This window comes from Pelodiscus sinensis, chromosome 2 (assembly GCF_052426305.1).
Source record: "Pelodiscus sinensis isolate ZL-2025 chromosome 2, ASM5242630v1, whole genome shotgun sequence".
Taxonomy (NCBI): Eukaryota; Metazoa; Chordata; order Testudines; family Trionychidae; genus Pelodiscus; species Pelodiscus sinensis.
The window spans coordinates 21910528-21930739 of record NC_143053.1 but is presented as its reverse complement, the minus strand read 5'-3'; the positions used below and the strand labels follow the sequence as shown (position 1 = coordinate 21930739).

The following is a 20212-nucleotide window of genomic DNA, read 5'->3' as shown; positions in this document are numbered from 1 at the left end:
GTGCAAAATGTGGCAGCATGATAGTGGTTTATTGGGCTTCCCTCTCCTCTTCTATTATGTGAACTGACAGATTCAGTTCCAGCTGTGGAGTTCCTTGAAGGCTAGAATGTTCGTTTGCACTTTCACCAAAAAGCAGCACAGCATATCACAGTGGGCCTGTTTGGGCTGCCAGTTAACCAGTAAACATCACCATTACCAGGTGATGCTTACCAGATAACTGATTAACCAGTTACATCTCTAATTGTGTGTTCTTTTAAAAACTGAACACACTTAAAAAGATCATGAGGCAAGGGAAGTGATCAGGGAGTAAGGGGAATCCCACAGGGTCTGAATTGAAATACAGCTAGCCTGGTCAGAGTGACCAGAAATGGAAGGCACCTTTTGGATCACATAGTTCTCACACATGGGGGTTAGATTTTACAAAGCAGTCACAAAACATGACAGTTGCAAAGCCGAAATCCATTATTCAGTTCTAAGTTTTGATACGGCACCCATCCCATTCATAACTCAGATCTAACTCACTAGATCAGGGCCTGATTGCAGCATTTAAAAGAAAAAGAACCAAAACAATTTTTGTTTTTAAAGTTGCGAGTAGGGAGGAGGGCCGGTTTTAATTGAGCAGGATACCATGAATTGCATCTACCCAAGACCTGCTTGTGGTTGTCATAGTCACCGCCTGCAACACCCAAACAAAGCAGCAAGGAACCAAAGCTGGCATCCAAAAGCTGTTACATTAATCACATTCTTCTGATTAATAACGACTAATTTATGTATTTTTTCCATTTTTTTAAAAAGGAATGAAACCTAGCCATCTTTTTCCCATGCCTTGATGCAGGTTTTTAATCAAAACTTGCTTTTTCATCTTCCCCCAAAATTAAGCATTACCATGACACTAGAATTTATGATTCAGTAAGAATGCCTGCAGCTGGGTCTATTGGTAGGGATACATGGGTAAAATCCAGACCACTGAAGTCAGTGGTAACACTTTGACTTTATTTAATGTGCCCAGGATTTTCCCATGGGAATGGGGGAAGGTGATTCAATGGTAATTGTTCAGTGGGCAGTCTTTCAAAAGTCATTGCACACAGGGTGGCTCGTGGAGGAGAAGAGGGGCTATGAGGGCAGTTGCCCCGGGTCCCGTGATTTTAAAGGGCCTAGGGCAGAGCTGGCCAACCCGCAGCTCGCAAGCCGCATGTGGCTCTTCCTCCCCTTAAACTGCAGCTCACGAAGCCTTCCCTGTGGCTTGTGAAGCTTCCTCTGTGCCCCTAAAAATGGCTCATTGGCCCCCGGTTCCCTGTGCTCACCATCTGGCATGGCGAAGCAAAATGGTGCCGACAAGAAGGCACCAGCCGATGGGAGTCTGATGTGGCCAAAAAGCCACCCAGAGTTTAGTTTAAAGGGGCAGCGTCCTTTTTTTTCCCTCTCTCTCTCTCTCCTTGACCAAACATGGCTGAGGCTCTTTTTTTTTTCTTTCTCGACCAAACACCGCTGGGTCTTTTTTTCCCTGCAGCCCTCTGCGCTATATCCCCAACTATTGTGGCTCTTTGCCTTCAACGGGTTGGCCACCCCTGGCCTAGGGCTTCTGGGTGCCCCTGCTGCTACTATGGCAGCAACGTCAGCAGCCAGAGCCCTGGGCCTTTAAATTCCCGCATCCAGGCAATGCGGAGGGCTTGCTGGGGGAGGCTAGCTCTCAGCTCCATCCCTCTCACTTGGAGCCCCAAAGCCAAACCCCTCCTCACCTTGCCTAGAGTCCTAGCAAATCTATTGCCAGCCCTAATTGCACACATGCCGATATCCATATAATAAACTGCTGTGATAAATAAATGTATTTCAGGCCTATGTCAACATTGCCTGCCTCCTAACCATCTCCCAAATACTTATACTAACATCCCAAACCCTGGAGCAGCTTTGACTCCACCGTTTTTTCAATAAAACAACCTGTGGTAAGAACAGGTCCCTCCTTTTCCCCCAAATAAAAAATGTATGCCCCCAAAATTTACCTGCACAGGGCCCAGGATAAGTGAGATTTTTGTCCTAACACCAAAGACTTATTTTCTTCTCTATAAAATACCATATCTGTAAAATATGGTATTTTGGGATCCTATAAAGTTAGAAATAAGAGCTTTATGCCACTGGAAAGGTAAGACTCACATTTCTACCTTCCCTATGGAGCCCAATGCCTGGCAGGGGCTGAGATATCAAACTTAAAAGTGCTGACATTTTTATTTATAAAGAAAAAGCTTTTCTATGCTAGTTTTGAAAGGATTTTACATTTATCAGGTTTAATTTTTCTCTCCTTATGAGCCCTGCCCAGTTAGACTTACAGCAGTGGTTCTCAAATTGTGGGTCATGATCCCAAATGAAACCATGCCATCAGCAGATGTGGTCACGGCAACTAGGTTTGCCAGATGCTTTCACCAAAAATCCCGAACATGGCAGGAAAAATACTTGGTTGAGCAAAAAAAAAAAAAACCCCCCCAAAAAAGGTTGCTGTGCCTTTAAGAATCCCCATGCTCCTCACTTTCCCACACCAGATGCGGCAAGGGAAGATTGTCCCCGCCGGCCTTCCATCTGAGAGAAACAGAAAATACCGGACATTTTACATGGCAGGTATTTTCTGGGTTTTTGTGGGGGGTTTTTTTGTTTTGTTTTGTTTTTTTTAACTGCATGGGCCAGAAATAATGGACTGTCCGGGCGAAAACCAGACACCTTGCAACCCTAACAGCAATCCCTAATGTATTCAGGATGCCATTTTGCACTGCACAGCATGACCTCTCTTGTATGGGGCATGCAAGGTCACGATGCATGAAGGACATCATTTCCCGCTATGAAGAGGCATCCTCTGCACACTATGACTGCACCCACACACGGTTATGCTGTGTGGCGGATGCTATTATGTAGAGCAATATAGAATCCTCCATGCATGTGACTTCACACATGCAGTGCAAGTGAAGTCATATTGTGCGGAAGGTGCCATTTTACTGTACAGAATCATCTCTTGCATGCTGTCTGGGGTTGTGGGAAGCAGTAACTCATTAAAATGACAACAAAAAGTTTAGGAACCCTGGCTTATGGTAGTTTACGACACCAGCTACAAGAAACAGTCCTAATTTTTTTATATACTTTACTAAAATAGTTTTTCTGCGACACATGATACATAAATGCCACACCATACAAAATTATATGTTATTCAAAGGTTTCATTAGCACTTGGTTAGAATAATCTGCATAGTTTATTCATGCCTTCATCACTTGTGAGCAAAGCAGCCATTCTAAACTTCAAACCTTGATACATCCCTATTCCATCATGTAGTCCCTGTTTAATAGGGGCCTGTGGTGCACATTCCACATGTTGAGGACAGACACTGAGTGCAACAGGCATTAGCCAAAACAAAGAGGTCAGATACCGGAAGTCCAACCACAGATGATCACTGCGCTAAGGGACTATTGATTCAGCGACTGGTGTATTCATATCAATGCTGCCATTACTGTGAGGCCTTCAAGGGGGCTCTCATTAAATAATAGCTAGTGGTTGATTAATATGCTGTGAGTCAGCAGCACTAAGTATTTTAGCTTTCTATAGTTGCTATGGTAACATTATTTTAACAAATAGCTTTTTAATATTTAATGAAAACTGCTTCTGAAAAGCGAGAGTAAGAACTACTACAATTACTACTACAAAGGGTTAGCAGAGATTAATATTTCAGAGCCATATATTTTCCCCCGTAACTGTCAGCTCCCGAAAAATCACTGTAATTCATTAGTTGTAAGGATATGTAAGCCTGTTCCCAAGACACAAAGCAAATGTAATGCAAATCCGCAGTTACACTCTGCAATTGAAGGTTGTCACTTCTTCGGTGTGTAATGTCAACCCACTATATAAGGGCATAGCAGTATGATAGCATTTATTAAACATTTCTTTGTAGCTGGAATTCCTCGTTTTACCTTTGCCTGCCTGATGAGATCATTCTGATTTTGTTTGTTTCATGTTCCTTGTGTGTCAGATTGAATGCCTTTTTTCCCCCCCTATACGCTTGTAGAGGAGGCAGTTGCTCTATCCAGATCAGACTCTGGAGTGTAGAGGAGGCAGTTGCTCTATCCAGATCAGACTCTGGAGTGTAGAGGAGGCAGTTGCTCTATCCAGATCAGACTCTGGAGTGAATCTTAACAGAGAACCAAGTCCAACAAATAATTAAAAGCTCTTTTTCTGAATTAAATTATTTTTTATTTTTATTGTCTACATAGTATCAAAAGTTGCTGAGCTTTTTAATAAGAATGCTGCCTCTGAAGAATTTATTGTGTTTCTCGCAAATAATAAGGAAACATAGTATGAGTAATGCTATATAATGCAAGTTTAATATTTAGCATTTATGTTGCATAATGCTATTTGCTTGATATAAAATTATCTGGACATTAGTTAAGTTTCTTTGTAGAGTGCTTTGACATCTTCAGAAGATTCTATTCTGTTCTAGATATCTTAAGTAGTTTTGTGGTTCCCATCACTGTTGTATCTGAGCATCTCACTTTCTTATGCATTTATCCTTGCCACAACCCCGTGAGATAGGAATGTGCAGTTACCCACATTTAACGTTGGAGAACGGAGGCACAGAGAGAGAAACTGACTTGGGTAAGGCCATGCAGGAGGTCTGTCAGGGTGTGTCTACACAGCAAAGTTATTCCAGAATAACTATGCAAGCATCTACACTGCAACTCTGTTATTGCAAAATAATTGAAAAGTAATGGATGGCTTATTCCAACTTAAATCTAATTCTGTGAAGAATAACACCTGTTTCGAAGTAAGGTGTGTGTGTAGACGCTCCACTTCTGCTATTTCAAAATAGCCCCTCATCAGGGCCATTCTAAGTTATTCCTCCTGGGCCTCTAAATCAAGATAGAACATCTACATTAGAGAAACCTGCCTTGGATTAATTTTGAGGTTTCCCTGTAGTGCAGACGTGCTATTTCAAAATAAGCTGTTTTGGAATAACTATTCCGGAATAGCTTAATCTGAAATAACTGTGCAGTGTAGACGTAGCAGTGTGGTCAGATTTTTGGAAATAACAGGGAGGGAAAAGCAGCAGGATTAGTGTGCTACCTAGATGTGAGGGATGCAGGTCATGGGTCTGAGTGACACATGTTGTCTGCAATGATATAGAATGGGAGGAGAGAAGGAAGGTTTGGGGAGGAAAGACCAGAAGTTCAGTGCCACTGTGTATCACTTGCTGATGAAACCGTTTAGGAGATGACATTGGAGGTAATGCTCTAGCGATGTAACGAAGTGGTAGTGCTCTTCTGTTGACCCACCCTGTTTAGGAAGTTTTGCCCTCCTGGGCAATACTGACCGATAACTGCGGTTTCCTGGTGTTGTGAGAATCACAGGCCCGATAATGAATACCCAAGGGGGGAAGGACAGAGCCAGGTGGACAGTTTTATCAAATAAAAAAAATATTTATGACAGTGGTGAATTTATAGTATTTATTCTAAGATTTTTAATAGACCGTGTTAATAATGGATTTACAGTATTTATTATATTTATTCTATGGTTTCTAGTAAAACGTGTCAGAGATATAAGGATGGGAATGGCAAGGGGAATAGTCTCTAATCTTAAAATATCCAGCTACAGTAATTAAATAACAGTGATAACTACAAACTCTTATGTACTACCCAAAAACAACTACAACACTAAGCTTATACAACAGGAAAAAATCAAATCATACATACCAACTTACACAGCACACGGAACATTTCACAGATATCGGTTCGGTTGCGAAGGCTTTGGTTACGCCCGAGAGTCGGGGGAGGTGGCTGGTCGGTTGATCAGGCCGGCAGCGCTTTGAAGTATACGAGAAGGCACACGCACGGTGGTACGTGTGTTGCAAAGACCTCCTAGAGCGAACTGTGCGATGGGTATTTATCCCCAAATCTGCACATCGCTTGCCCGCGCTTGCATATTACCATATATGGCCCAGTGGTCACCAAGTGGGGGGGTCTGTGTCCCAGGGGTTGGGCCGAAACTGTGCAGGTTTCATGCGACCAGGTAAGCCCCGCAGTTCTCATGCCAAGGTGACGGGTGGGAGAGTCTGAAGCTATTTTCCCCTTTTCACACCTTTCCTTTTTCTAAAGGCAATGGTATGCAGGAAGGATGCGGCCAGTTTCTCTCAAGGAGTACTGCAGAACAAGAGCGGCCTGGCCAAACTTTTTTTAATGGGGGGGGCAGTTTCTTTTCTCTAACAACTGGTAGGTCTGGCTTGTTAACTGTATTATCCTGGATAGAGGGAAGGTAAAAGGAGCTCTGAGCAGAAAGGCTAGGGGGCTGGGATAGAGAGGGGAACCCAAGGATCAGCCAACTTGGAAAGAAAGCATAGTTCATGTGTTTGTTTGTTAGGACAGCTCTATGCTAGGAGGTTTTTCCAGTCTAGTTAAGAGCATAAGAACTTATGGTCAACCTACCTATGTTGGTCGGGGCATAGAAAAATCCTCACCCAGAGCAATGTACAGGCAGTCCCCGGGTTACGTACAAGATAGGGACTTTAGGTTTGTTCTTAAGTTGAATTTGTATGTAAGTCGGAACTGGTACATATTGTAGGGGAAACTCTAGCCAAACATTTCTCCAGAGCTCAGTTTTATTCTCCCACACCTCACTTCCCTCAGTCCTTTATTCTCAAGCTGAGGTGTCTGCTGAGAAAAGCTGCTCCACGTCTCCCTGGTCTGCTGGGTGGGACGCTAGCTTTGTGTCTCCCTGGTCTGATAGGGGGAAAAGCAGCTAGTGCGGGGTTGCCTCACCTCGTTTGTAAGTAGGGATCCGATGTAAGTCGGATCCATGTAACCCGGGGACTGACTGTAGTTCAGCTGACATAGCCCCTTGTGTACATAGCACTAGGAGGATGGAAGAATTCAGTGGGAGATGAATGAACTACAGCACTGGGAAACCCACTCCCAGCACAGTAGTGAGTGACTGCAGAGGTGCAGCTTCAGCTGTGCTGCTGTGTTGAAGCATAGGAATAGCTAGTGCACCCAAGATCAGAGTTCAGGATTCAGTTTCCTGTAACAGATGATGATACCAAGGCAGCTCTAAAAACTGTTGCAGGTATTTGTGATGGTTGCTTCCAATTCGATGAGAAACTTCTGACACAGTCCACTGTTGGAAAGAGGACTGAGTGCTAGGTGGAACATTATTGCACTTTTCTGATTGTCAGTGCTTGTGTTTCTAGATCAGTTTCTCCTGGCTTTTCAGTAATAGCTCATTCTATGAGACTATTTAATGCATAATCTTTAGCAGTACTGGGAAAAGAGACCCACTGCAGAGAGCTGCTTCAATAACACCAATAGCATGACAATGAATTGTTTCACAGGTACTCTTTGTTAGCACTATCCTCCTGGTGAGTGCTCCTCAGTGCATCGGCTAACACGAATGTGGAAATAACTCCGGGTTGGTTTTCTAGAGAATGGATTGCTTATGACTATTACTCCAGCCATGCATTAGAGAAACAGAATTCTGTCACACTCCCCTGTTGTGCAGCTCACGTGATTTGCATCATAATTAGCCCCATGTGATGTGAAATTTGCATTGGTTAATTTGTGCTTAGCACTGATTTTGCTTTTAAGCAAATTAGGCTAGTATTTTATAAATGCACTGTGCACACACTGGAGTACAATAATAGTCTGAATTTTCTCAGTTTTTACTGTCAACATTAGTCATCACTCAGTCAGATCTAAACAAATCTGTCATGTTTTCCTTTCTACGCTGCCCAAAGTACAGTCCTCCCACTGAAAAGTCTAAAACCAGTCTGCAATGCCATTCAGCACTGTCTGGATCCCAGCCAGCAGTGCCACGTGTGAATTTAACCTAGTACCTTTTCACAGTATCCACTTAGCAAGTTTAAGATGTTTATGTGTGTAGGAGAGGAGAGAGAATGCAATCTTGAGAAGTCACTAAGGCCAAAGTCCTAAGATCCAGTATTACAGGGAATTGTACAGTATTAATGCTGGCATTTTTCAAAATATAATAGTGGGTGAGAAGGAACATGTTTTTTGTTTTTGCAGAAGGAGGAAGTGGATTTTTGGTTTTGTGCTAAACCATTTAATGGGTTTCTGCTGTTAGTGCAAACCTTTTCTCTGCCAGTTTTTCTGGTGTGCCAAAACATGAGCCAGAGCCACCAAGAATAGGCTTTCCTTCCAGTATCCATGGAGTACACCTCTTCCATTCCACTAGCATCACTATAGGATTTCAAACAAAACCTACTAAAGTTAGACAATTTTAAATAAGCAGGTTCAGAAAAATTTCATCCAAGAGTTTTAAAAGAGCTGGTGTTCTCTGGACTGTTAATGTTGATTGTCAATAAGTCTTGAAGCATTGGAGATGTTCCAGAATATTGAAAGAAAGCGAATATTGTGCCATTTTTAAAAGAGGTTAACAGGATGACCCGGGTAATTATAGGCCTGTCAAACCTGCCATCAATCCCAGGCAAGATAATGGGGCAGTCAAGACAGGACTCTGTTAGTAAAGAATTAAAGAAAGGTTATATAATAAATGCAAATCAGCATGGGTTTATGGAAAACAGAACCTGTCAAACTAACTTGATAGTGTTTCCTGTGAGAGCAGAAGTTTGATTAATAAGGATAATAGTAATAGTGTTGATATAATATATTTTAGGCTTCTGTAAAGTGTTTGTGGTACCCAATGATATTTTGATTAATAAACAAGAAAGATACAAAATTAACATGATACATAGTAAATGGATGTGAAACTGGCTAATTAATATGTCTCAAAATCTAGCTGTAAAAGGGGAACCCTACTCAAACAGGTTTGTTTCCATGGGGTTCTTCTTTAATAGCCTTACGTTATTTAACATCCCCATCAATGGCCCGGAAGAAAAAATAAAATAATCACTGATAAAGTTGCAAGTGACACACAAATTGGGGAAGTGGTAAATAATGAAGAGGGCAGGTCACCGATTCAGATCACTTGGCAAAGAGGATGTAAGTTAACAATATATCTTTGATAGGGCCAAATGTAAATGTATGCATCTAGGAAGGAAGAATGTAGGTCATACTTATAGGATAGGGGACTCTATCCTGAGAAGCAGGGATTCTGAAAAAGATTTGGCAGTGGTGGTGGGTTATCCGATGAGCATGCATTCAGTGTGTGATGCTATGTGGAAATGCACAAACGGGGAAGTAGAGACTTGACTTTACCTCTGTATTTAGCACAATGCTTGCACTGCTGACATACTATGTCTCTAATTCTGAAGCCCACAGTTAAGAAGTCTGTTGGTATATTGAAGAGGGTTCAGAGAAGAGCCACAAGAATGATTAGAAGATGAGAAAACTTGCCTTAGTGATAGATCAGGGGCAGGCAAAATGCAGCCTATGGGCTAATTATGGCCTGCCAAACATTTGGATATGGCCCACAGCCCAGCTGGATCCTGGGGCAGGCTCCCTGGCTGCCACAGCCCCATATGCTACTCAAAGTGTATCTCTGAACTGCACATGCCCCTTACAGGGAGAGGGGGAGAGGAGGGGCGGAAGGGAATCCATGCCTTGTTCCTCCCCCAGCACCATTCTCGCAGCTACAAGTGAAGTGCTTGCGGGCACACACAGCTGCAGAGACCCACAGTTCCCCTGCAAAGGACGCACCACTCCGCTGGCTGCTTTGAGCAGTGTGTGGGGCTGCAGCAGCCAGGGAGCCTGCCAGAGATCCTGCTGCACCACTGGCCAAAACCCACCAGTGGTAGGCGTCTCTCAACTAAAGTCTGCACCTGGCACCCATCCCTTGTACCCCAACTCCCTGCGCCAGGTCACGATGTTCTCCTGCACCCAAAGTCCATCCTAGGTCCATGCATCCCTCCATTAATATTGTAGAAAAGTGCAATATTTAGCTCCTTGACCACTTACCAAATTCTTGGCAGGGCCTCCCATTGAAAATTATTGCCCATCCCTATGATAGGCTCAAGAAGCTCAATTTTTTTCAATTTAACAAAGGTTAAATAACGTGAGCCAATGTGTGGAAGTCAGAGCTAGAAAAATTCAGACCAGAAACAAGCTGTACATTTTTAACAGTGAAGGTAATTAACCCTTGGAACAATTTACCAAAGATCATGGTGGATTCTCCATCACTGACAATTTCTAAATCAAGATGGGATATGCTTCTAAAAGCTCTGCTCTCGCAATTATTTTGGAATGTTTATAGCCTCTGGCTGTGTCTACACTGGCCACGTATTCTGGAAAATCAGCCGCTTTTCCGGAATAACTTGCCAGCTGTCTACACTGGACCCTTTAATTTCCGGAAAAGCACTGACGCTGTACTGTAAGAAATCAGCCGCTTTTCCGGAAATACTATGCTGCTCCCATTCGGGCAAAAGTCCTTTTTCCGGAAAACTGTTCCGGAAAAGGGCCAGTGTAGACAGCACAGTAGTGTTTTCCGCAAAAAAGCCCCGATCGTGAAAATGACGATCGGGGTTTTTTTGCGGAAAAGCGCATCTACATTGGCACGGACGCTTTTCTGGAAAAGGTGCTTTTCTGGAAAAGCATTCTGCCAATGTAGACGCGTTTGTTCCAGAAATACTTATAACGGAAAACTGTTCCGTTTTAAGCATTTCCGGAAAAGGGTGCCAATGTAGACATAGCCTCTGTGTTATACAGGAGGTCACAGTAGATGATCCCAGTGGTGTCTTACGGCCTTAGAATCTGAATCTCTGAAAGGGGGACAGCTTGTTTCATATGTCTTGTGGTACTATGCATATGGCATTTAATCTTACACCTCTTAATTCAATGGCAAAAGTCTAATCGATTTCCGTGAGACAGGATCAGGCCCTTAACCAAGTGTTTGGTAGGCACTAGAGCAATAGGCAAGTAGACAAATAAAGTGAATGTGCCAGATGAATATATGCATGCAAAAAAAGTTGTAACTCTGCATTCCCTTAAAAGCCTCAGCCTGTATTATAAAAGAAAAGAATTTCTGCAGCCTTCTGTAGCAATGGTCTGAAACAGTGTTGATTACTGTGATGATACTGCAGTGTTTTGATCCATTACTCTAGAATACTGGCATTTACTTTAATGAGAAAGGATTCAAAGCTATTTACGCCTCTTGTCTGTGCAGAAACCCTGAAGTGTACATTTCAGGTGCATGGTGAGAATCTGGAAGTATCTCTTTCAAGACCTCCTGTCTGGGTAATTGCTACAGCCCTGAAAATCCTTGGATACAGATATCCACAGCTCATTTTTGCAGATGCGGATACAAATTTTGTATCCACACAAGGCTCCACTGTACTTTTTGGACTAAGCAATGATTGCTTACACTGGAGTGGCACAGTGAGATCAGCAGTAGGTCCTTGATAGTTAGAGAGGTATACAGCTGTCAAACTCTGATGTTTAGTACGGTGGTGAGTTTTCCAGAAACTGTAATTTTGGATCCTAAAAAGCAGAATGGATTTTTTTTCTTTTAAACATTTAACACACACACATTGTTTAGATCAGTCACTCCTAGTGGACCAATGGCAGCACAGTGTGAGAGATTACTTTAGTCAACATGTCCCTCCAAAACGGAGAACCGATTCTGACACATCCTCAGGCCTTGGGCTGGCAAGGCAGAGGACTGTGCAGAGCCCCCAAGAAGACCCCCTCCCTCTACTGTGCTAATGGCATAGACATGCTGCTGAAGGAGTGATAGACACAGCGGGGAGAGAAAATGGAGTCAAATGGGAGAATTAATGAACAGCTGCTGTTTTAGCAACTATGGTGTAGCCATATATTTGGATTCCTTTACTATACTAACTACAGCTAGTTTTAAAGGCGAAGTGATCTCAAAGGAACTTTTAATGGCAGAGTAAATCGCAAATCTGTGATGGGAATGGGCATGTCAGGGATTTAATAAGATAGCTGCAGCGTAAATAAACATCAAAATCTTGACGATAAGGGAAGAGGATTTCTACCTTCATTCATGAGTATGGTGCACACAGTAACATTGTTGTGTCTGAAGGCCATGCAACAGTAGGTAGAGTTATCCGCAGCCACTTTAAAAATTCCAGTGGCTTGGTTCTCTTCACTGCACAGGTCCTTATGGAGTCAGCTCTGTACCTTACAAGCAAATCCCTCTTCTTTCTATTCCAGCAGGGTTTTCTTGGCCAGAGTTAGCTTTTGAGGCCTAGAGGCACTTGAATTCCAGAAGCAGGGTTCACTGCACTGCTTATGTGACAGGAGTGGCAGGGAGTTTCCTGCAAACTTGACTGGAGGCAGACTCTCTCTCTCTCTCCATGCACCGTCTCTGTCAGTATTTATCAGCCACTCTTCACGTCACCAGTTCAGGCCATGGCCTAGTTTGCAGATTACATTCTGCTTCATTACATCTTGCTGCTGTAGCAGAATGTGCTGCTGCACTTCTGGTCCTTTGAACTGCCCTTTCGTGCTGCCTGTTCAGGATATTATCACAGCTTAGATTCAGTGTTTATAAAACTCCCAATTAAAAAGAATAAAAACTGAAATAGATTTATATGGTAAATTAGATTGTCGAAATAGACTCCCAAAGGGACCATCTCCATCGCCTCCCTTTTATAACACAGCTTTTCTCTCTCTGTTACAAAATCGTTAAGCTCAAGCAGCTGAATATTTTTAAATATACCGAAACCACTTTATTGCTTTGTCTTTTAAAACACATTTTAATGTGACATTAGATAATCTAAGAGAGACTCTACTCTTTACTTCTAAAAGACTTAAAGGCAGCACTTTATACCTTACTCTGCATTAATATGCAAGGGATTGTATTTGCACAGAACCCAGTTCTAGCAGTCTCTTCTCTCCTTCCAGCCGAAATAAATGCCTGAGACCTAAAAATCTGGATAGGGTCCTGACATCAGCATAATGGACTTTGGGCTGTGCTTTATGGCATGATGTTTAATGGAAAAGTGATGTTGGGCAGTGGGCTATGTTTCCATATCTCTTGTACAGGAGTTCACACATGCACTGTCTTGAGCACTGAAATGATGCTGTGTCAACCACACTCTCTCCCTTCAAAGCTCTCAGGCTATGTCTAGACTGCAAGCCTCTTTCGAAAGAGGCTCTTTCGAAAGATACTTTCGAAAGAGCCTCTTTCGAAAGAGAGCGTCTAGACTGCACGTTGAACTTTCGAAAAAGCGGCTTGCTTTTTCGAAAGAAAGCATCCAGTGAGTCTGGATGCTCTCTTTCGAAGAAGCCCTATTTACATTGAAGAACGCCTTCTTTCGAAAGAGGAACTTTCGAAAGAAGGCATTCTTCCTCGTGAAATGAGGTTTACCGCCATCGAAAGAAAAGCCGCGTTCTTTCGATTTAATTTCGAAAGAACGCGGCTGCAGTCTAGACGCAGGTGAGGTTTTTTCGAAAAAAGGCTACTTTTTTCGAAAAACCCCCTGAGTCTGGACACAGCCTCAGTGAAAGAGGTATCTTCTATGGAGTTTTCAAGCATATTTCCCACTGTAAGTGATGATTTTAAAGTAAATCATTTTGACTTTTATCCAGTGCATTGTTTATACGGTATTGTCTTGAGGGTAGAAGCTGTGCCTTCTTTTCTATAGCCTCACTGACTGCACTCAGTGAGCTCGTACATGCAGTCCTTTTAGTTGTACATGTCTAGAAAACATGACCTAGGAGGAAGTATTAAAAAAACTGGCTTTGTTTAGTCTGGAGAAGAGAAGACTGTCGGGAGACATGATAACAGTTTTCAAGTACCTAAAAGGTTGCTTCAAGGAGGAGGAGGAAGAATTGTTTTCATTAACCTCCGTGGAAACAATTGTCTTTTGTGATAGGACAAGAAGCAATGGGCTTAAATTGCACAAGGGAAGTTTAGGCTGGACATTAGGAAAAACTTCTGTCAGCCTACCTAAGCAGTGAAACAAATTGCTTGGGGAAATTGGTCTGTCATTGGAGGCTTTCAAGAACAGGTAACAAGAACAGGTAACAAACACCTATCAGAAATACTCCAACATTCTGGTTATCTGAAGAAGTGGGCTGTGCCCACCCATGAAAGCTCATGATACCATCAACATGTTTTGTTAGTCTTTAAAGTGCTACCAGACTATTTGTTGTTTTTTTTAAGTTTATCCTGTACAGACTAACTCGACTACCCCCTGAAGCTTCGGAAATATTTTAGTTATTACTTAGTCTTGTTTTGAGTGCAGAAGATTGGACTAAATGATCTATTGAGGTCCCTTCCAGTCCTACCTTTCTGCGATCCATTGCCTTACCTGATGTCTACCAAGATTTGTATTGGTGACATCTCCTAAATCCCATTTTGTCTGTGGTGTTTGTAAGGAAATACTTTTAAAATTTAATCTATAGATAGTTATCTCAGTAACTCTTATCAGAGTCTTCTTCCTTCCTTACTGCGCAGATAGCAGATTCCCCTAGATCAGAGGAGAAGGCTTGCCACATCTTCACACATGACAGGACATCTTACTCCACAAAGGAAATGAAAACACTAAATGACCGAGTTCAATGGTCCCATAATTGTGAGGCATGTCCTCTGGGGATGTGGTGTCCAACCTATTCTGAAGCAGTAGCCACTATACTAGGGGAATTTGATATGTGTGAAGATTAGACACCAATACCATGGCTAGAGCCACCCACATGTGCTGCTGCACTGCGCAAGATTTCCCATGCAGATTTGCCAGTATGCTGTGATACTGAGAGTCTGTTGAGCAGGAACCTTGTGCCAAATTTTGTTGTGATGTGTTGGTGGAATAGGAAGGCAGCCCTACCTTAAGCAGAATATCAGTTAACTAAAGTGAGTGCTTTTTTATAGACTATCCAAGGAATATATTCCAGTGTAGCAGAGAACGGACGGTTCCCTGACCATATAAGCTATTCTTTGATTTTTGCAAGGTGACAGTATCACCAGCACTCTTTTAAAAGGGTGATAGAAATGTAGCCGTGTTAGTATTGTCCTGCATTTTGCTTCTTTTAAAAGGGGTGAGCAAAATTGCCTAGTTAGCAAGTGTGGATGGGGTAGCTATGATAATGCTGCTAGCCACACCTGTTTTTTTCACTAAACTTAAACATACAAGGGGACAGGTATCATGAATATCAATGACAAAGTAGCTTTTTGCCACCAACCAACCAATTGTAAAGCATTTCCAGGATATTGCTCAAATTTAAATGTTAAAGTGGTGTAAATGGTTAACAGAGTTCAGAGGAGGATGTGGTGACTCAGGAGAACAACAATACTTAGCACCTAAATGTTTTTTACCTTCAAAGTAGTTTATAATGAAGTGGTATCACCTCCCCTCTGCTAGGAAGGTCTGTATTAAGATCATGTTCCAGCACCTGCTGTGGGCTTCACTTGCCCAGCCTGCTATGTTCCATGTACTCAGCTACACTGCATGTTTCCATTTTTTGTAGGAATTGTTTTGACTTTCAGGTCATTAAAGAGCTCCTGACATATTACTAGTCTTCGTCATTTTTCTTCACCTTGTGATAGTTTGCTATTGTGCATTTAATGTTGTCTGTTGAGAGGCTGCCTGCATTCCTGAACTCGCTTTGTCCCATTTCATCCCATAGGGCCTCACCAACCAGTTCTCTGCATTTGTTAGAGCAGGGGTCTCAAACTCATGGCCCAGGAGCTAGCTGCGGACTGAGCAGTTCCACAGTCTGGCCTGCACACAGCTGCTGGTATGTAAGTCCCTGTGGCCTTGAGGAGGGAGGGTGTCTGTACCTTTCCCCCAAGTCTAGTCCATGCTCCGCCCCTGCCCTGTCTCTTCCTGTCCCTGCTCTGCCTTCTCTCCCAGCCCTCCCCCCCCCCCCCATGCACCTCTTCCCTCAAGCCCCCTCTCCTGAGAGACATGGCCTCAGGGAGTGCCAGGGGGCCTGGCACAGGGTGGCAGCAGGGATCGGGCCCCCTGCACTCACCACAGCAATGGAAACTGTGGGGAAGCAGAGAAATGCAGCAGCCTAGTCACGCTGCTTTGCTGAGGTAGCAGGAAGCGAAGCCTCTCAGCCTCAGTGCAGGCTGGCTTGGGAGATGGTGGCAGAGTGGAGCAGGCTGATGTGTAGCTCCATTTCCCTGTGGCTTTCGCTGCCATAGTGAGTGCAGGGGGGCCCGACCCCTGCAGCCGGCCCCAGCTTGCCCAGGGCCCCGTGAGCTAACCTGAGTATGGGGGACCATCCCATTCATACGATGGTTGGGGCGCCCGTACCGAACTGTCCTATGGATGGGACAGCTCTGCACACGCCTCTCCCGGGCCAAAGGGACAAGCCAGTAGTGGCGCAAAGCTAGCAGCCAGAACTCACTCTAACACCCTGTGCTACGGTGGTGGCACCAGATGTTCCAGGAGCAGGGGTGTGTGTTAAATTGTCCAGGATTCGTAGGCAGGGCTCGGAGATGGATGGTGTGGGAGGAATGCACTTTGTCTGGAGCTTGAGCTGAAGAATCAGTCTCTTAAGCTAAAGCAGACTCACAACTTCTGTGGGTATGAAGGAGTGAAGCTTAATACACATTCCCCAATAGATTGTTTCCATCAGTAGGCTTGAAGATACTGACAGATCTTTTGCATGCCTCTGCCAGTTTCACCATGAGGAAGAACGATGAAACTATCAAAAACCTGGATGATGCTTTCATCACAACTGTGTTGCAGGCAAAACTTGCCTGGTTCCAGGTTTCATGATAAACCCAGACCTGGGCTGGTTTCTGACCCTTCAAAGAACCTGGACAGATTTACATCATTAAGAATGTTCCATCAGAATCTGCAACTTGTAATGGCTTCAGTCTGAAACTGGTCAGAGTTTGGGAGTTTGCTGTGAACATCTGCAATTAGAAACAAAGGGAGATTGGCAAGACCCTTGTAAACAGGAAGCGCCAAGTGATATGGGGAATTCAGTTACAACTCTCGGTTGCTTAGCTCCTCACAAGTCCACACCCAGAGATCACAGAGCTTCTCAGAACTGTGCAGGGGCTCGGCCTCCTCTCTAGGCCAAGACTGCTTTAAACCTCCCCACAACCCTCCCCACATAGAACTACTTCTTTTGCCTCAGGGCTCAGCACAGAAGACAGAGAGGTGCTATGGAAGAGAGAATGGTTGCTCCATTGGGACTGGAGGGAAAGGAGAGAGAACGCGCTCTCATGTGGTTGATTAGCAAAGGGCATCAGGAGAATGGGGAGGAGATAAGTTGCTCCTTTATTTCCCACCCCCATTTTCTCTGGGTCCTCGTGACTTCAGAATTCTGTTCATTTTCCCCTTTCTTCCCATCTGCTGGGGGTGTGACCATGACCCATCTGAAGATCACACCTCACAAAGCTAGAGATGCAGCAATATATACACAGGAACCAATCTAAACTGCCCCACCAGGGTAAATCTCTGTATTTAAAAACGGGAAAGACTTGTGAAATATAATCAAAGCTCTGGTTTTAGGAAAGGCTGATCGAAAATGTCCTGACCCACCTAATGCCTGCTTTCAAAGCATCTGGAGTAGGTGTAAATGGACTAGATTTTTCTTTTAAATCTCTCCCCCCCCCCCACCCCCCAATCCTTTCTGTGCTCCATCATTGTAAGAACTTCCCTGCTGCATTAAAGAGATACAGGTGCATTTCATCTCTGCTTTTTTTTCCCCATTTCACTTCTTCCCAGCAAGCATCAGTGGGGAGAAAAAAGCTATTGATTTATAACTTGTTTTCCTGCTAGGAGAGATTGACCTGGTGCTGTGTATCTTCAGACAGCTCCTTTTGAGCTACTGAAGGTTGGATCGAGGGCTGTATTAAAAGGTGTTCCTCCCCTGGAGCTAGCTGCACCCCAAAGAAATTGTGACCACATGCAGAGTTGTTTTATATCTTCACATCAATTTTTTTTGTGGACTCAGGGAGGGAAGACACATTTTCTTTTATTAAATATCCATTTGATTTCTCACACTGGACCTGACAGAAAACTTCTCTCTCTCTCTTTCACTCACTTTTCTCTCCCCTTTTTCTTCCCAATATGTTTTCACACAGGCCTCGGGCTGTACTTTTCTCCCTCTTCTCTAAAATGCTAACCTTGGATCACATCCAATATATCTTTCAATGGGTTAAATAATTTGTGGTGCTCTTCAATGTTTAATAACATAGTCTCTCCCTTGTGGCTTATTGTTCTTGCATCTCTAGGACCGGAGACACAAAGTAAACAGCGTTCTTCAAGCTGGATGTTGGTACGTGAACTGGGAATGGCCTCTTTCACAGCAAATACTGTACTTGCATTACATTCTGAATGTAATGTATTTCTCACAGGAGCCACCTTATTTCATTTTAAAACATGAAAATATTTCTTTAGACTGCTTAGAAAAAGGGACTTTTCTATTTCTTGCTATGGACAGTAAATTGTTCCAACTTCAAACACATCTATACTGACAACAATATGGCCATCGGTTTCTAAAAGGTGAACTAAACCAGTTTTTCTGAACATTTTTTTTTATAAAGTACCCCTTTTTAAAAAAAATTGTAAGTATCCCCTTTAAAAAAAATTATAAGTACCCCCAGTACCTACAGTTTTCATACACACAAACATTTTTTTCTACCATTGCAATGCATTTGTTTAAACAACTTAATTGTCGCCAGGTGGGTGATAACATTTTTGGATGTAAAAAGTACAAAAATAATAAAGCATTGTAAAGCATTCAGCTTTCTCCAAATTTCAGTTGTGTTGACGGACCCTCCTCCTTCCCCAGACTTCTCTCGAGTACCCCTGAGGGTAGTCATATCACTGGTTGAGAAACACTGAACTAAACTACACTAAACACTTTGACTAGATCCTCTGATTGTATAAACTGGTCTAACACACCCTGGATGAATGGAATTAGGCAGATTTACACAAGGTGAATAACTGGCCCATTCTCTTTTAAAGGTCAGCATCCCGGATCTTTAACAGAGTGCATAGATATAGATAGATATAGACCTAAGATCAAGGGTTTGTTCTTTTTTCTCCTGAGTTGAAAAAATGCCTAGTCCTCTTTGAGTGAATGTGATGCCCTCTAATGTTACAAAAGAGCAAGAGGTTCTAAGTTTGAATGCTGGCAGTTGAAAAACTTTCTAAATTCACATTCAATACAGGCAGATATAATCCAAGTATTAGAGAGAGGCATAAATTTGGGATGATTCTGCCCCCTTCCTGCACACATACAAAAGAAAATAATGGTTTGGATTTTGGACCTATTTTATCTGAAACCCCACCGTTTGGGTGGATAAATGATTCTGGTTTGAGACTGATTCTAGCAGAAACCAATGTAGGTCTGGAACATGTTTATGCGTAGTCTCTCTTTGTTTTCAGATTGTGTTTCATCAGATTTGCTTTATTTTATGTATTTGTCTATTTTCATGAGCAGACACGAGGTAATCTGTTGGGAAGTGTCTGTCGTACCTCTTCAAATTCCTCTACTTTTTCTTTATCCTTCTCATATGAAGGGTGGGAACTTTTACTTAGGATTGAAATGTTTCAAAAGATAAAAAGAAGCACAAGCTGCTGCTTCTGCTCCTGTTGTGTGGGGAAAAGGTTGTAAAGGAGGTACCATTCCCATCTTCACCCACTCATCTGCTGTTCTTTGTGTCAGGCTTCTACTATTTCATGTCTTGTCTCAAGGCCATTGATACTAAGTAAACTGATGCATTTTTCTGTATTGGGTGGTTGAGATTTTCAACACTCTATTAAGCAGGCATGATCCACGTAGAATTTTGCCAGTGATAAGAAGGAAGTGGGATATTGTTTAGAAGGGACGGAAAATCCCTGGATTTACACTGCTTTAACTGGGATCAGATTTGGAGACAAAATAGTTACACAAAACTAAAGGACTGAGTGGCATGGCTATACATAAGCATATGCCTATGATATTATGCTTAGGACCCCAGCCACCAGAGCAGTTCGATAATGCGAAAATGTAGGCTTTCCTTTAAAAGGAAAACATTGTTTCTAACCTTTACAGTTGCAAATAAAAGCTTGAAAATGTGAACCAAGTTTAATTGCTTCAGGGCTGACTTCAGACTCCTTCTAGCAGAACTCCAGGAACAAGTTCCAGCGTCCTTCACTAGAGCCAGGGAGGTGGTCTCCACCTGCATCTGTGCAAGACAAGCTGCTTCTTTGGATGTGGGAAGCCCGTCACTCCTGTGATTCTGGAGCAATGCCACTCAAAGAAGCCCTAAGTGCCTCCCATCCTCAGGCAAGAAGAGCCCCAGGCCAGCAACAGTCAAGCCTTCCCCAGACCCAACCTGCTCTGGGGAAAAGCGTCTCTTC

The 20212-nt window shown here is 43.1% G+C and overlaps 1 protein-coding gene across 3 annotated transcripts in view; it reads left to right on the top strand.

The window, feature by feature from the left end:
* Positions 1 to 20212, top strand: part of ZHX2 (zinc fingers and homeoboxes 2) — a 114194-nt gene that overhangs the window by 55301 nt on the left and 38681 nt on the right. The window contains exon 2 of one of the 3 annotated variants that reach the window (XM_075920174.2): positions 15525 to 15635. The exons of the other annotated variants lie outside the window; for them this stretch is intronic. The gene's annotated coding sequence lies outside the window, so the exon portion shown is untranslated. The remainder of the gene's footprint in view (positions 1 to 15524; positions 15636 to 20212) is intronic. 3 annotated transcript variants of the gene reach the window in all.